The 14,748-nt window shown below is 48.2% G+C and overlaps 1 protein-coding gene across 1 annotated transcript in view; it reads left to right on the top strand.

The window, feature by feature from the left end:
- LOC146801337 (immunoglobulin superfamily member 2-like) overlaps positions 1 to 14,748 on the top strand; it is a 212,015-nt gene that overhangs the window by 120,894 nt on the left and 76,373 nt on the right. The window lies entirely within an intron of this gene.

The raw sequence follows: 14,748 nt of genomic DNA, 5'->3' as shown, positions 1-14,748 counted from the left end.
TCTACCTTTGTAAGAAAAGTCGACTTCTTATCCAAATCTATTTGATTGCCTGGGGTATATAAAGGGATTAGTAAAAAAGTAATTGACAATCTCCTGAGGTCTCTTGAGTATGTCACCTTGTGCTGATCAAATAGCCAGAATAGCCATAGCTGCCTCTCTTTGATGCAATTCTACAGCTAACAATCTCCCTGCTTTTTCCCCCTTTTTGTAGTGTTGCCCCTTCATTCTCTGCAGAGCATATTCGGCTTTAGATGTAAAAAGGCTGTTTAAGGCCAAACGTGCTTGCTCTAATGATTTACAATTCTGCAAGGTTGGGGTTATTGTGTACAGGCGAGAATAAGATTGAATGTCGCGTTCTAGTTCTGTTTGTCGCACAGCATTCTACTTATTAAAGAGTGCTGCATCACGCATTAACTGACCCCTAATAGTGGCTTTAGCTGCAGCCCAAATAGTCCTGTTGGAAGTTACACAGCCCTGATTAATGGAAAGATAGTCTTGGAGATTTACCTTTGAGATTCCTATGCCGTTGGATGTTCATGCGCCAGGGTTTACGCCCTGGCCTAGAAACTCCTATATCTAGAGATAAGAGGACAGGGGAGTGGTCAGACAAAGCTGTTTCCAGGATGAGAGATTCCGTGACCAATTGAACCACTTTGTGATGTAAGAAAGTAATCCAAGTGAGAGAATGTGCTATGGGTGGGAGAAAAGAAGGTGTATTCCGTGTCAGTTGGATGACTAAGACGCCAATGACCAACTAATCCATTATCCGATATTATAACATCTAATAGAGCTCTATCTGCCGCATTTCCTGTGTCTAATGGACCTGTTTTGTCTAGAATTGGGTCTCGCGACAGATTCCAATCCCCGCCAATGAGGTACGGTGATGTATCTATTTCTGTTAATAGGCGGTTCGACTGGAGTAAGAATTATTTTTTGTTCCCTGTGGGAGCATAAACTGATCCCAGACAAATGCAAGTGTCTCCAATACGTAGTCTAGCAAATGCATAACGTCCATCAGGATCTGACCATGTCTTGGAGACCTTAACTGGGAGTGATTTGCGAATAAGGATTGCAACTCCACCTTTGTGGATAGCACCAGTGTCTGTGGATTCACCTTTTCGAATACTGCTGTGAATGACCTTCCCCACCCAATCTCTGCAGAGTTTTCAGATTCTAGCATATCTAGATGGGTTTCTTGTAGTAAAGACACATCCACTTGTTTGGATTAGATAAGAAATCACTTTTTTCCTTTTAATGTAGTGGGTGAGACCATGGACATTCCATGTAATTTTACATAGAGGATGAGTGCTTATCATGCTGAAGTAATGTCAAAATGAATTAACAGTACAAACCCCAATGTACTTGTCAAGGTGTAGAGAGGGGTAGATTAGAAAGCATACAATAGAAGGAAAGATGGAGGCATAGAAAAAGGGTACTCTGGCTTACCAAAAAGTCATCAGCGTGTTGGTATGTAGGAACACTCAAGAAGGAAGAAATGTAGTCTAGACAAATAGTATAGTGTAGACAATGTAATACGTTGTTTTTTGTGTTTTGAGGGAATAAAGAAGAAGAAGAAGGAGAGGAGGGGCGAGAATATAAAATGAGTCTAAAATGAAAAGGGGGAGTAGAGGGAACAAGACTTGGGGTCCTCAACTGTTAACCACGGGTCTGGTCTCACTGGAGCATCGCCGCGGGGGAGGGCCCTCATCAGAAAATGAAATAATTGGTAGGACAGCTAGTGATTTTAAGATGAAAGCCTATGATAACACTTAGTTCAATTGAGGAATACAAAATAAAATAACTTATAAGTGAATAATGGTAAGAATAAAAATATTGGAGACATGAAATATATCACAGTAAGTAAGAGAAATAATAATTTTGTGAGCTAATCTGGAGGATTATACATTATATATATAAATAGAAATGAGATGATGTTAAGTCATTCTAAGTGAAATTTTATCAATATAAAAAGTGAATAATTAAGTATTGAAATAAATATAGTAGAATGTGGCCTAAAGTGGTACAATATAATATATAATATTAAGAGTGACAGATAAAAGACTTACTAGGATAGAACATTAGAAGTGCAAAATATAATAATACAATGTGTTATGACATATTGAAAAAGGTTTGAACATTCTTATCCTGTGGTAAAATGTAAGTTGTGCATAATGTTTATGTTAGTGAAGAAAAGATCCTAAAAAGTGACCTGAAACTTACTCTTAAATCACATTATAAATTTTAGATAGAATAATATAGATTAAGATAATACACTGCAGCCTACAGTAATAGAATGCAACAGAACATATTGGAAACAGCAGACAAAAAGCATGAGGAAGGAAAATATTATGAATACAGAATTGCATAAATATGATAAAATGATATCAAAAAAACATGAACAATTTCCAGTGGTATCATGCAATTTGTTCATAATACTTACGCGGATAACAATGACTTAAAACTTGTCTGAGACCTACTTTTAACTAACATTATAAATATTAAATAGAATAATATAAATTAAGGTAGTATACTGTAACCTAGAGGAATATAATATAGCATTATACATGAAGAGTGGCAGGTGAAGATCATGAGAGTATTATAAATACAGAATTGTATGAATATAAAATATAATAGTATGATCTACTATGCCATACTAAATAGGGTTTGAACAACATTTCATGCGGGAGTATGCAAGTTGGTCACAATACTTATTCTAATGAGAGAGGACCAGAAATTAGTGTAAGGCCATTTTTTAACTGCAGCTGGAAATAGTAACAGCAGAGTGATTAACAAAATTTCAGTCCGCATCTGAAGTGGATTTAAGAGGGGTCCTGGATTTGTCTGTGTGTGGTTCTTGTGTAAAAATTAGAAACAGATTGCATAGCTGAGTACTTGTCTTCTTGAGAACGGCTAGATCTTTCCGCGTCCCTGCCGCGGTGCCTGGAGTTGTTGGGATTTCGTTGCCTGTTATACAATAACTGTTGATAGAAGTGAGAGGTTGATTGAGGTTGATCATGTTGCGAGTGTTGTACCTCCATATCTTGTATTTTCATATAGTCTAGGAATTTCTGTAAATCTTCTGGATCATAAAAGTCTTTAGAATCTTCGTTTCTGGTGATACGAAAACGTGCAAGTTCAAATAATCCATATTTGATACCTAGTTGTCGAAGTTGAGGTCGCATGGAAAGAAATGTTTTCCGTCGGTCATTTGTTTCCTTAGAAAAATCAGCAGACATGTGAATGAGGTGACCATCATATGAAAATGAGTTTTGCAAACGAGCTGCAGCCAACAATTGTCTTGTTTGTTCGTGTCTGAGGAAGCATGTGTAGGAGAGTAGGGTCTCCTATCCTATGGTCACCCCAAATCTTTGCTTTTGCTTCACTGGTTTTATGACTTAGTGTGGCTGTGGGCCTGCTAATCAGACCCACAGCCCTGCTGCTCTCTCCCTAAATTAATGCCAATGCACACTAGGTGCATTACCAATTGGAACTGGTTCACCTTATTGGACCCTGTAACAGTGTACCCCAGGTACCCAGGGCATAGGTGTATCCAAGGCCTTCCAGGGGCTGCAGCATGTATTATGCCACCCCTGGCCTTGCCTCACTATTTGACACAACTGGCTGATCACTCAGCTGGGGTAAGTTGGTGTAATCACCTCTTACTTAGATATAGTATATCTATACCTAACATATATGGACACATGGTAACCTATCAGCCACTCCTATGGCAGGCCTTAACAATCCTGGAGGCAGAGTGCTTGGTTTCATGTGAGATGGTGCTCTGGCATGAGCTGAGCCTGTCTGTAGCTTTCGGAACAACGTCCTTTAGCTGTTTCCATGATATTGCCATACCATATACTCTTAAGTGCATTATGGACCTCGCGGTCAAATGCTAACTTTGGTTTGGCTTTATCAAAACATGTCGAGTAAGGTGTCATACGATTTGGAATACTACCCCCTCGCCAATTCTGGCGACGGGGGTAGCATTCCACCCTTCTAGAGGGACACGACATGTACCTAACCTGAAACCCAGGTAAAGTTAGACAGAGCCTCAGCATCACAAAATGGATGCTGCCACCACAGACACAAGTCTGCCCTCCTGCTGCTGGGAGTCCTTCCAGCTTGCGAGGTGTGGACAAAGGGTTTCCGGTCAGGGGAGGTGCTTGCACCACCCCAGACAGGATTTTGTGTAGTGGGTTAGGGAGGGCTTAATAGATTGAGACATGCCTGGGGCACACAAGGTGTCCCTGTGCATATGCCAGTTCAAACCGGAGCTGGGGCTCTCCAGCCCCAGTCCTGGCGCGAACCTGGACAAAGGAAAGGGGGTGTAACCTCCCCCCTTCCTGGTCCCACCCAGAGGAGGGACCTAGCAGGAAATCCGGCCCCTAGATTTGGAATAAGAGTAGGAGCTGTGTCCCAAGACTTCAGATCATCCTGAAACTCGACTTTAATAAGAAGAACTACTGGACTTCGACGTTCTGCTGCACAGAAGACTAAAGAGAATCTAACTTGTGGCCAAGGAGTGACCACCCTGTGAATACAGGCACCATCCAGCAACTCAACGACTGTTTTGCAGCCGCCTCCCGCCGGAGACCGAGCCCAGAGCCCAACAAGACCCAGACTCCCAGACATCTCTGAGCCAGATCCACAGTCCCTGCAAAGAAGAGACCTGTGGAGGCACCGAGAGACGTGGGACCGGCCATCTTGGAACGTCCATGACAAGCTGACTGCGCAGCACCTGAGGCATCCTCAATGCTGTGCTTTGGGCCCTGAGAAGCCCCAACACCGAGCAGCATTTGCACCAAAGACCAGCCCTCCAGCATCCACGAGATCTGCGTGGGGCCCTTTTGCTTTTTGCCACTCGACGCGTCATCCCGGTTACTGGCCCGTTGGCTAGTGGCCATCTTGGCGACGAAAACTACAACTAACACCGCTGGTCTGGTTGCTCCAGACTGGCCCTTGCTTCTGTGAAAAGGAGCAGCCCCTCTGACCTTGCTGGCCAGAACACCAAGCTTTCCTCGATTCCTGCGTGGCTTGCATTAGCCAAGGCCTGTTTGCTCCGATCAAGAAGCTGACACCGCCATCAGCTAGAGCCTTTGTGGGACAGCTCGTGAGGGACTCCTGGACGTCGTCGACCTCTTCACTTTCACGTGGCTGCAGAGACAAGCTTCCTTTCTTCACCTGTTGGCACCCGACATCGCCTGGTTCCTTCCTGGTTCCACGCCGGTCACTGGCTAGTGACTTTGAACACTGTCCCCTCTGCTTACAGGTCGTCTACTCTTCAGATCCATCCTTGGATCCACACGAACTCTTCCTGCCTGGCCGCTTGCAGCATCTTCATCCTCAGGCTCCATAGACCTGCACGACGAAACCCGACGCACTTTGACCCCTATGCACCCGCTTCCTGTGGGTGAGGTAACGCTGGCACTCCGGTGCTCCTGGGTAGAGAAACATCTCTAGTGTCTAGGTTTCAAGTTGTTAGGTTCTGGTCCATCCGGAAGACTCCCTTTCCTTTAACTTTGTGACTTTTACGCACCCATTGGAATCAATAGGTGCACGCGTGCAACTTTTATCACTGCACACGCATCCTGTGGGCCTCCTGGTCACTAACTACCGTTAGCTCCTTGTCGTCCCAGCGATTCCCAAGGCCCTAGGCCTTCTTTCCTTTCTATTTGTGGTTCTTATACCACTATTTTAGTATATGGTTTAGCTGGCCACCTGGCCCATCCGTGATTGTGCAACTTTTGTATATTTAAACACTGCCTTGTTTTAAACGAATGTGCTTCTGTGCTCATAAAGAGTATAGGGGATACCTTTAGTAAATAAATACATATATATTTTGAATATATATCTGTGTGGTGTCCTTTCATTTGGTATTCAAGGAGGTTACATATGGTAAAACAGCTGGCTTCACATGCCCTCAAGAGTTTAGCCTGCAGACTGCACTGTCCACGCTACCACTAGGATAGCTGGTCTATCAAGGTTGACTTCAACCACCACCATAAGGGTTGTTTGGCATGGTACAAGGTGATCATTGGTTGGGGAAAATGGCCGCCATCAGTGCTGTGAGGATAGATGTCCTTGCATGGTTGGGACCCAGCTGGGGAGACTTTGCGAGACTGATATGGGACAATGGCTGAGGTTGCCAATCTGAAATGTGTTACTTGGAACGTACGGGGGCTTCATACAATGTCCAGGCGTCACAAGGTCCACGCTTACTTAGTGCGTAGGGGGATACAAATGGCGCTGCTACAGGAAACCCATCTGAACAAGGCGGAAGGGGCGGCGCTACAGCGTAGATGGAGAGGGCAGGTCTTTTGCACCTCGTACTCCGCGTATGCCAGAGGGGCGCTGATCTGGGTTAGGGCTGGGGTCCCCTTCCAAGTCACGAACACAGTGATAGATCCAGAGGGGCGCTATGTGGCCATTTCGGGGACTTTGGGAGGGAGAGACCTAAACGTTTGCTGTGTGTATGCTCCTAATGTCGACCAGACTGCCTTCCTTTCCAGGTTATCGGGCTCGCTAGCCCACTGCCTCTCCGGGCCCATCCTGCTGGGTGGAGACTTCAATTCCGTAGTGGATGTAGACAATGACCGCTCGCACCCACCCCTCCCTGACTCTCCGGTTCGTCGTTTGGCTAGGGACCGTCGGGACTGGCAGACTCACTGGGGTCTAACGGACATTTGGAGGGCGCAACACCCCACAACTAGGGACTACTCCTACTTCTCGAGCCTCCATGAATTGCACGTTCGACTGGACGGATTTCATGGCTCGCCCGAATTGGTTTCGGCGGCGGTCCGGTCTGAATATTTGACCAGAACCATTTCTGACCATAACCCCCTCTTGTTGGACCTTCGCTGGTTTCCCGGGGTACCTGCGGTGCCCACCTGGAAATTGCGTCCCGAGACCCTTGAGGACAGTGTCTTCAAGGCGGATCTGGGTGACACGATCTCGGAGTACTTCGCGTCCAACGGTGGCACCGCGAGCACGAGAGCGTTAGAGTGGGACGCTTTTAAGGTGGTGGTGAGGGGGTACTGCATTTCTAAACAGGTCGGGGTGCGGCGAGTTATCCTCGCAGACCTGGAGACAGCGGATCGGAAACTCCGCGAGTTGGAATTACGCCGCCCAGGGCGCCCAGACTTACAGGTACGCACGGCGGAGGCGAGAGAGACGGTGGCGGCGGAGGTCGAACGGCTCCGCTGTTTTGACTATAAAGCCTATACGGTTCGGTCCATCGCAGAGGGGGATAGGTCGAGCGCGCTGTTGGCTTGGCTGGCCAACCCTACGCGGCAGACTTCACTGACAACGTCCATGCGTAGGGCAGACGGAACCCTGGTGTATACTCAGCCTGCGATTCTGAGCTGCTACCGGCAATACTATGAGTGCTTATACCGCAGTCGCTCTGTCCGAGACCCTGACCTGCTAGATAATTATTTGCGGCCCCTAGAGATTCGAACAATGGAGCAGGAGGTGGCGAAAACCTTGGGGGCCGACATAGAACTGGGAGAGATCCGTAGCGCCATTAAAAAGATGGCGAGAAATAAGACCCCGGGCCTGGACGGGCTTCCTGTAGAGTTCTACGTGGCCTATGCCGACCTCCTAGCCCCTAGGTTGTTGGTGGTATATAAAGAGGCGAGGAGGCTGGGGCGTCTTCCAGGCTCGATGTGTGAGGCATTGGTGGTCCCGCTCCTCAAGCCCGGCAGGGACTCATCCGATCCGGGGTCCTACCGTCCCTTATCGATGCTGACGGTGGATTATAAAATACTGAGCAGCATCTTGGCCACGAGGCTGCTTGGGCACATGAGTTCCTTGGTGCATGAGGACCAGGCTGGCTTTATCCCCAGGCGTAACACGACCATGAACATTCGCAGGTTGTGCCGCCTGCTTGGGGAACCGCTTGTAGACGCCCCGTGCCCGGTTGTCCTATCAGTGGACTTAGAGAAGGCTTTTGATAGCCTGGAATGGGACTACCTTTGCACTGTGTTGCGGAGGTTCGGCCTCGGGGAGGGTTTCGTCAGATGGACCAGGGTGCTGTACGCCTCGGCGTCGGCCAGGGTCCGGGCGGGACCGCTGATTTCCTCACGATACCCGGTGGAACGGGGCACGAGGCAGGGCTGCTCGCTGTCCCCACTGCTCTTTGCGCTGGCGGTGGAGCCTCCGGTCGGGGGCCCATTACGCGGGCCTATGGACCCTGTCGGGCCCGCACTACGTCTCACTATACGCAGACGACCTGTTGCTCTTCCTAGAAGACCCGCTTGCTGCTCTACAGGGAGCTGCGACGGCGCTCACGGAGTTTGGGGAGGTCTCGGGCCTCCGAGTGAATTGGACTAAGACTTATCTTTTCCCGATTCGCAGGGGCACCCCTACACCTGCTTTAAGTAGGGAGATTAGATGGGAACCCGACTGCTTCAAATATCTAGGGGTGTATGTTTATCATGAACCCTCTGGCCTCCTCGATGGGAACATTGCCCGGGGCATCCGGGCACTTCGAGGCAGTATGGGCTTTTGGGCCACGCTGCCGCTCTCGGTGGCAGGGCGGATTGCTCTGCTTAAAATGGTGGCGCTCCCCCGGATGTTATATTATTTCCGGACACTACCGATCTGGATCCCACCGACCACGTTTCGACTATTACGGTCATTGATAGTCGGATTCCTTTGGGGCTCGGGCCGCCGGCGGGTGGCCCTCAAGACCCTGATGAGGCCGAAGGAGGAGGGTGGGCTTGCGGTGCCGGACTTCGAAAAGTATTACTTAGCGGCGCAGCTCCAGACCTTCACCCAGGAGATCGCTCGGGAGTTCCGGGGCCCCGAGGACAGGAGGGGAACGGGTATGGCCAGGCATGTTCTCTCCTTCATAGTGATGAGGCAACGATTGGCCTTGCAGGACTTGTCAATGGAGGAGCGGACCGTTCGCCTGTGTTGGAACCAAGCTCACGCCCGGGGCCACCAGCGAACACCGTATGCACCCGAAATACCGCTGGGGATGCTAACGGCTTTGCCCCATGGGGGTGATTGGTCGCGCTTGGCGACCTGGGAGGACGCCGGTCTGCAGCTCATCGGTGATCTGTATGAGGACGGGACGATCCTGCCATTCCAGGAGCTCATTGATCGCTTCGGGATTCCCCGCGGCGACTTTTTGCTGCACTCGGCCCTTGTTCGAGCGATCCAGGCGCACTGGCGGTCCGGGCAGGCAGAACCCCCTTTATCCCCGGTGTGCCAATACGTGATGATGTCCGCGGGCACGGTAAAGGCGGTCACTTGCCTTTACGGTAGACTGCTCAACGAGGGGCTGGCTCCCCTCACTACCCTGAGAAACCGATGGGAGGAGGACATTGGCAGGGAGATCCCAGAGACGACCTGGGCTCAGTTGGTGCGGCGAGCCTGGAAGGGCACACGCCACGCCCGCTTTCAATTAGTCCACTATTATGTGCTCCATAGAGCATATTTGACCCCGGTGAAAATCAGGCGATATTTTGCTACGGCATCGGCGGAATGCCCCAGGTGCCCGGCCCAGGAGGCGGACCTTCTCCACATGCTGTGGGCCTGCCCGGGACTGTCGGCCTATTGGGAGGAAGTAGGGAAGACCCTGGAGGAGACGACGGGGCGATCCCTTTCGTTGGATCCGGCGGTGGGTCTCCTGCACTGGTTCCCTCATACCCCCAAGAATAAAATATCTAGTAAATTCATTGATTTGGGGCTGCTCCTTGCTAAACGGGAGGTGACCAGGAACTGGAAGGCACGGGCCGGCCCGACGGGGAGCCGGTGGCACAGCGAATTTTTGAAGTGGGCAGCAGGGGAGAGCACGCTTAGATACCAGCTAGCTTGGAGGCAGCGTAACGAGAAGGCCGAGGAGACAGCGCTGGAGTGGGAGATGCTAGTGCAGGCCCTTAGGGATTATTGCGCCCCCGGCGATGCCGAACGTGAGGAAGCGGCGCGCCCCGAGTCCCATTAGATGGTTGCACTTCTCAGCTTTATTGTTTTCCCTATGGGTCCTCTAGAAGATCCGGTTGCGGTTGATGCCGCGCGCTGATGGCGGGGGGGGGAGGGGTTTTCCTGGGATTGGGGTGTTTTGAGGGTGGGGGGTTCTTTTGGAGTTATAGGCTTGTTTAGAAAAGCAGATGAAGGACAATGGATCCTCCGGGCCAACCCCGACATCCTCCTGAGCCCCCATTGAATTTCGCCGCCCGACCCCAGGGTTGTGGGCTGAATGGCTGTGTAAGCAACATCCGGAGGGGGATGGAGGGTTGTGTTTCAATGCTCTGGTTTGAGATATAATGTTGGCCGATCATGTAACGATTTACTGATTCCTGCAATAAAAATAATTTAAAAAAAAAAAAAAAAAATGGTACAAGGTGATCACTAGAATTAGTGAGCAGCATATACCAGGCCAACTTCTCACAGCATGCAATAAGCGATCTTGGACGAGCTGCAGGGTCTTTGTGTGGGGGCCAATTTGGTGAGCTCGCTGAATTTCTAAAGGTGGAGTGAAGGAAATGCTCGTCAGTTTTGGGAGAATGTCACAAAGAAATTCTCTGGTATTTTGGCCTTTGACATTTTCCGGAAATCCAAAGAAGCGAATGTTGTCTCTTCTACTACTATCTTCTAAATCAACTATTTTACTAAATCAACTATTTTACTACGAAGAAATAGAAGATCCTGGTCTATATTTTGCAATGAATCAAAACGATTCTCCATCATCAGTATTCAAGAGTAAAGCCCTTCAACTTTAGTATGAAAACCTGCAATGTCTGCCCTCACTGACTTGGTTTCTGCAGCCAAAGAGGTTATGGTGGCATCCATACCTTCCAATCGACGGCTGACCCCTGACATTTCATGTAGTATGCGTTCTATGGTATCCACTGGTTTGTGTTCAATGGAAGGGGGTGAAGTCTGGGGCGAGCTAGTTGCAGAGGGGTTGCCTCCTTTCACAGGCATGGCATTGGATTGTTTAAGAACCTCTGTAAAGAGAAGTTGTTTAGGAGGCTTATTTCCGTGCCTATTAGCAGACATTCGACTTTTACTTTTTACCAATACTCTGATAATAGTATTTTTTTATATCCCTGTGACAAAATTGGTAAATTTGATGTAGAACTCTTACTAAAGTCCCAAGCACTGTATTAAATCATGAGTTCCAAGTAAATGAAAGCGCAGGACTGTCAGAGAGAATTGAGGAAAATTCAAAATGAGGGAACTAAACAGTAGGTCGAGGATATTCCGGTCAGGTATTCACATATGGCAAATTCATCGTCACTAGACGCGCTCCTGCTGTAGTACCAGACGCTATATTAAATCATGGGCACCATGTGAAGAAAAGCATAAGACTTACTTACTGTAGATACTGTTTTTAGCGAAGGAATGTGAAAGAAATGTATTGATTTCTGCTCATAAAAGGCAGCTGCTCAGACAAAATAATAATGTCAGTCTATCAAATATTTGTACAGTCGTTACATGCGAGGGTTAATTTCACACAGTAGCCATCAGTTCCTCCTGTCAGCCAAGTGAATAAATGTAAAAAGGTTCTGTTGTAATCTCCATTGTTCACATAATGGTATAGCCCATGCCCTCCTCCCGGCTGGCCATGTTGGTACGGCTGGGCAGTGAGAGCTCATGTTAGAATGTTGACATACCAAGGTTCTGATTACGTTGGAGAGCGGATGACTGGAATAAACGGAGTCACACTTACCTCGTGTGTGGACTGTACTTTATTTATAACACTAGCGACGTCTGCGGTGGGGGCACTGGTCATCTCCCCTTTCGTGTCTATCTCTCCTGCCATGGGCTCAAGTTGAGAGTCAAAATTGTGAGCGGAGTTCAAGGGTTATAGTCTGTTCTGCGGAGTCCCGTTCCTGCTGGGCAGCGTGTTTCCCTCGCTGTGTCTGCTGGCGAAGGTGGAAACACTGGGACGGCTGACAACTTCTGTGAACTGTTCCAGAGTGAGGAAGCGAATTTTGAAGAGTCGATCACCTGACAAGAGCGCAGCCTCAGGCGTTCATGTGAGGAGTGCGGTTGTCAGTGTATTCCCCGAAGCCACGGCGTTCAGCTGTTTTCTTCACTGCAATCCTTGTGCACCGCTCTGGTGGGTCTCGCAGCGCTCTGTGTGACCAGTGGAGTCAAGCGCCTACCGAGAACCGTGCGTTCTCAGCAGCCGGATTCCTGTCAGCCCTGGCGCTTCCTCCGGTCTATGGTTATTCCTGAGGAGCGTCCTTCCTGTGAAGTCTCCTGGCCCCTCCCTGGGGTGTCGACTGCCGGCGCACCAGTTCTCTGAGGGCCGGTCTGCAGTCTCCGGTTTCAGCTTCTTGTGTGTTCAAGTAAGATCCACCCAGTTCAGTATTTACGTTGTTTCCTGCTGTGATGCGCACACATGGTGCGTGTGGTTTTTTATCTTCTTCACAAGTCCCACAACGTGTACACTTATTTCTTTACTGTGATATGCACACAATTGTCGTGCATCTCTATTTATTTATGCTTTTGCGTGTATTTCTACACTGTGGCACGCACACATTTTGGGACTTCTCTACTGTCATCTTTGATTATATCTACACTGTGACGTGCACACATTGCGTGCATACCTTTCATGTGTAAGTGCCCACATCTACTGTGACACGCTCACATTGGTTGCTGTGTTGGACCGTGTTACATCCTGTCAGGGGTTTTGGTCAGTAATCCTGTGTAATTCTTGTACGTTCCCCACACAAGTTTGGGGTTTCTAAGTCTGTGCTTCTTCAGTTAAGGTCGGGATAGAGAGGTCTAGAGCCATATAACCTTGTGAGTTTGTAACCTTTACGTTATGGGCACTCCTGGAATGAGTCAACCTCCATCTTTCCTCAATGAGTGTGGCGATCCAGAAATTCATTGGAAAGACTGGACAAAGCTATTCGAATCTTATTTGATCGCTATGGGTGGTGAAAGGTTCTCTCCGTTGCGCAAGCAACACATTCTGTTACACAATTTGGGTGTTCATGGACGGAAAGTTTATGAAACCTTACCTGAGCCAGAAGTGGAAGAGGAGGATAATGCTGATGTGTATGACATCACGCTTATGAAGTTGGAGTTACATTTTGGAGATAAGGTCAATGCGGTACTTGAACGCCACAAGTTTTTTAGTCGTGTGCAAGGAAAGGGAGAATCAATTAATAATTATATAGCTGCCCTTAGAGGTCTTACTCAATTATGTGATTTTGGTGACTTAAATGATTCCCTTATAAGGGACCAACTTGTGAGGTGTACGAATAGTGGGAAGGTACAAGAGAAATTGTTGGCAAAAAACCCATCCTTAAAGGATGCCATTTCAATTGCGCAGTCGGTTGAGCATACGGCTAAGTGTGTCAGAGAAATGAAAATTAAAGAGGAGTCTGTGGCATCTATTCAGTGTGAAGGTTCAGAGGGAGAAGTATTCAAAGTTAGCAACAGAGAAGGAATCAGGAGCACACCCACTGTTAATCCCATGAGGGAGAGCCAAGGGTTGAAATGTTTCAGGTGTGGCAGCAATAACCATCTGGCCAATAGCCCATTTTGTTCTGCACGTGGGGTTTTGTGTAAAAAATGCAACAGAAGAGGCCATTTGGCCAGGGTATGCAGGGATGGGTCAAGTAACTCTGCCAGGGCTGTCAACACAAGCGGGGAATCACAAGCGAGATTCATTTTTCAAGTGAAAGATAGCCAAGATGCGGACAGGCCGAATTATCCTAAATGTGTCATCCTCATTGATAACAAACCCCTTGAGGTGTATGCGGACTCGTGTTCACCGTTTACATTAGTTAACCTTGCAGATTTTGAGAATTTCCTGGGGTGCGACAAAGGTAAGCTGGTCCCTCCTGACATATCGCCGGAAGGGTACACCAGAGACCCTATTCCATTGGTGGGGATGGTTAGTAGTCACATAGACTTCAAGGGTAGAACCATTGTAGGCAAAGTGTATGTAGTTGAAAGGGGTGCAAACCTTTTGGGGTGGAAACACCAGAAAGAACTAGGTATTATCCTTGACCCCAATGACGAGAATCAAGTCATTTTAGTAGACATTCCCAATGGCAATAAACTCATACAGGATGCTTTCCCTGATCTGTTTACGGATAAGTTGGGAAAGCTGAAAGATTTCCAGCACAAAATTAAAGTGAAGAAGGGTGCTAGACCTGTGGTCCACAGAGCGCGCCCAGTTCCTTTCCGTCTGAGAGAAGTCCTCAAAAGTGAATTGGATAAATTGTGTGAGATGGGGGTCATTCAACCCATAGAGGCTTCTGAATGGTTGGCTCCCCTAGTCCTTGCTTCCAAAGCAAATGGAAGTGGTATCCGCGTCTGTGTGGACTTGCGCAGCCTAAATGATAACATCTGGGTGGAGAGGTTCCCCCTGCCCAACATAAATGAGATGTTGAGCACTATGGGCAAAGGGTGTTACTTCTCTGTCATAGACTTGTCGATGGCTTACCATCAAGTCGAGTTACATCCTGATTCTAGACCCTTGACGGCATTTTCATCGCCGTTCGGGGCCTACATGTTCATCAGGATGCCCTTTGGCTTGGCCTCGGCGGCGTCTATTTTTCAAAAAGTCATGCAACAAGTGCTGGAGGGCATCAAGAACACTCTTTGTTTTCAGGATGACATTCTTATGTATGGGTCGACGGAGGAAGAACATGATGTTATCCTCAACACAGTGTGCCTAAGGTTGTCTAATGCAGGTTTAACTGTTAAACTTGATAAGTGCAAGATCAAAGTGACCTCGGTGGATTATTTGGGTCACACCATATCGAAGGATGG

The sequence above is a fragment of the Triturus cristatus genome, chromosome 8 (assembly GCF_964204655.1).
Source record: "Triturus cristatus chromosome 8, aTriCri1.1, whole genome shotgun sequence".
NCBI lineage: Eukaryota > Metazoa > Chordata > Amphibia > Caudata > Salamandridae > Triturus > Triturus cristatus.
This window is presented reverse-complemented; position numbering and strand designations above follow the sequence as displayed.